Source organism: Plasmopara halstedii, assembly GCF_900000015.1.
Source record: "Plasmopara halstedii genome assembly, contig: Scaffold_525, whole genome shotgun sequence".
Classification (NCBI taxonomy): Eukaryota; Oomycota; class Peronosporomycetes; order Peronosporales; family Peronosporaceae; genus Plasmopara; species Plasmopara halstedii.
The window spans coordinates 966,633-970,513 of NW_020187445.1; positions in this window are offsets into that span (position 1 = coordinate 966,633).

Here is a 3,881-nt window from a genome sequence, read left to right on the forward strand (position 1 = left end):
AGGATGCCGAAGTTTCCTCCAACGAGACCGATGACGGTGGAGGTTCTCACTTCTGCTCGTGGGTGGTGTGGATGAGCGCACCTTCTGTATATTTGATTTCGCCGAATCTCTCAATCTAAGCTGTTAATATGCGAAGTTTATGAAAATTCCGTTGCGCTTGTAGCGAATAGAGAAGTGGCTAATCTAAACAATTAAATGACGCGGTGTCATGAAGCCCACGACGTGTGTTATACCGGATTGTGAAGTGCGTCATGTGATTGACTGGGCTCTTAAAATATAAAAGTACGCTACATGGCAATGACTCTCACCAAGGAAATAAGGTGAAGTCATCAAAGCTTACCTTTGTGCAAAAATTGGAACGGTGTGGGCTAGAAATAGCGGATCTCTCCACCCATCGCCGACATTTTGTGTAAGTAGAGCAAATGGCAAGTGGCGAATTGTTCATGCTCACAATATGCGAAATACATCGTGCGGGCACCGATTCTTAGAATGGATGGAATGCAGAACAGCATTATCGGCTGCGCATTACGTAGTGCCTTTGAAGTGGTTGATGGAGATTATTAATCGCTCATAAGAGACAGCGTACCTAATACTATCCGAGCGGACGGTGTGAGTGTAGCAAATTGGACCACAAGGGTTGTCTCATGCACCAGAGATGTTCATGTTTTCCTGTTGCATCAGCTATTCAGACCACATCATGGCTATGCGACTCAATTCTGACGACATGTTCGCTTGCAGCGGAGAAGTACACGGGGGTCAGATATGCTTCTTCGCATTCAATACTTGCACGGGGAGCTCGAGCGTATGCACTTAAATTAGCTCTTCGCTACCATCGACAAGTGTGTTTTTGTCGCCGCTGAAATCGCTTTTTGGGTCGATTTATTGAAAAACATGGCCAGCGATAAGATCCTTCAATGACCAAAGCCATCGTAGATCTGTCAGTGCCTGGGCTCCTAAAGGGATTTGGCAAACTCCCCGCATAAAAATAACGCAAATTAGGCTGACATGGAGTGCTCCCGACTATCACTTTATCGCATATGTTGTTAAACAATGCCTTGGGCTGCGGATTAGGCGGGTTTTAAGGCTGCAAGATAACTGGTATTTAATGGTTTCAGGGTGTAGTAGAAGAGGCAATGTCAAGGGTGAGAAGGGAAGCCTCGAATATACCCCAATTTTGGCTTTCTCAAATTTTGATAAAATGCTCAATGTATTTGTGACGATCCGAACCCTTTTAACGTTTCTGCTTTACTCAATGCTTATGAAATGGAGGCGTAATAGCTTTAGAGTTTCGCCAGCCTACAGCGGTAAGGAGGAACAACCTCGTCTACAACCAGGAGCTTGCTCTTGTCCTATCAAAGTGCATCAGCATAGCTCCAATCCGTTTGAAATTAGACAGATCATGAGTCGTTGCTCATAGCAACGTCGTCACCACATCTCTCTTAGAGAACGGCAAGCTTCTCATTTTTTGTATGTAGAGGCAGGTCGGCCAAAGTTAGTTGGATATGTCACACGTTCTTCCCTTCTTTAAAAAACAATGGTAACGCTGCGTAACGATGAAGCGTATTTGACAAGCGCACCATGCGTTGTGGTACTGAAAGCTTGAAGTTCGAGAGCTTTGATGTCGCTACTTAATAAAATCGCAGTTGTATTGCTGCGTCGTTAACCCTTATCCCATGGTTGATGTATCATAGCACTGACCAACTCGGCACCGTATGTTCAGGAATATCTCATAAAAAATACCTCAGATAGAATTACTTTTTGTTTTCTGTTGGGTGGCCACCACGGCAGACGAGTCATACGGCTCGAGATTGCTATGTATTGTTGTCCCTGCATATATCAGTAGATATATCTCCGTGCGAATGCGTAACATGTTAGACCATAGCCGCATGAGTCGTCGCCCTACAACAATCTACTGGTTTGGCGGGATGTTGACAATCACATTGACTCGGACTTATTCTGTTGCATTCATAAAGAAGCTTCCGGTCAAACCGGTATTTTGGCCTCTGTGTACCTTCTGAGCAATACGGTTCATCTTACTTCTTGCAGCGACATCCCAACCGACAAGAAAATTTTTGCCAACATGGCTTGCCAGTGGCCATCGTATCAAACCGAAATATGCGATTGAAAGCTTTGAGGGTGCTAGAAGCTAGAATGAGCATTTCTATCGCTGAGAATCCACAGGCATATATATGGTCAGACGGAACGCAATTATTGCGAAGAGAAAAATAGTACTTAGCGAAATGACTGCCGTGCAGAAGCAAATCGTTAATATGACTTGAGTCGCCCTCATTATTGCTGTAAATGCCTCTACAAGGGTTAGCTCGTCTTCTATTATTTTTTATCAGCCCTACATTACTTCGACTTTGTCACGAATCAGCTCGGGTTTGCATAAAAGTCTAGTGGTACAATTCGACTCGCTGATATCACCTCGAAGCTGCACTACAGAATTTTCTTACTGAGACTGATCGTCAATCAACGAGTGCACAATGCCATTGCAGAAGCATGGTCAAGAAAACATCATGTTGATGCCAGAGGCAGTAGATACACAATTATTGTGCTAGAAATATTTTTGTAGGCGCCTCCAGGCGCAGTACCTGCGGTCTATAAACTGGCGTTACGACATTGCAATATTGATCTGCTTGCGATCGCAGTTCAAAAGAGTAACGCTACAATCAATATCCCGATAAGAATATATGCACATCGTGGGCGTGCTATAGCCATATTGAACTAGTTGGATTTAACGCACTTTGTTGGAGACAGAGCAGCATTTAAATTATCCCTTGTGACAGAACTACATTCTACTCTAGAACGGTGACAAGGCATTCACTAGCGGTTCTCAGTGCATTAACATAGCTGGAAGTGCGCATCCACAAACTCTCGAATTCAGTATCGGCTGCACGACAAGACTCCCGGACAATATTCACATATTAACATCACTAGAGTAGCTCATGGCAGCTAGCCGCAGAAGAGTCGTTTTCCACCGCCATTCTCGATAAGAAAGAGGTGGCTCACCCTTTTGCGGAATGTTTGGTCGACTGGCGATACACAAGGGCTGGTGGTGGAGTAATCGGAATTACTTTGTTCTCTCAACACATGGGAGTTTGTGGTCTCGCTTCGTCGAAATTGCCCTGGCGCTGTTGGTGCTTATAAATTGGCGTAAACTCGGTCTTTATCTTTTCTGGATAAAAATCATGGTCGCTGGGCGCAGCACACTTTCAACTAGCAAGTGGGCGCCGACAAATATTCAAACAAGTGACGAATAAAATGTCGTCGTGAGTTCCGCGGTGGGATCGTGACACTTTTCACCATAGCGAACGGGCAAGAGTGCGTTATCCGTGAAGAGGAGAGACGAAGCAAAGAGGACACATTTTACTAAGTGCAACTGTATGTCTTTCGGTGAGGGTCGAGTTGTCGTACTAGGACTTGGAGTGTAACGGCTGGTAATAGGGTGTGGGTCACACGAGATGGGCATGGTGTGATTGCACCTAAACAAGAATACGGTATGTGGCTAGGTAACCAGTAGTTATGCATGTATTTAGATTTCACTATATATTTAGTTATTTAAAAAAATCTTAACATTTGAAGTCAGGCGGCTTTGCCGCAGATAAAAATAAATAAAAATTGGTTTTGGATTTCAAACGGAAGAGTAATTAGCCTTGGGTTAAGGCAATAATTACTCTTGGGGTAAGCGGATTGCGATCTGCTAACTCGTACTTGCTCTCAGTATAGAACGAAAAGTCGGTGACCCAAATTACACTTCCTCAAGCGCTAAGCTACGGCAGCCCCGCTGTACTTGATAGCACGTGTAGTCAATCAACACCTAAGTCGTTTAGACTGATCCTCTGTGAGGATGGAGGAATTCTCCTCTTTGCCCCAGGGCA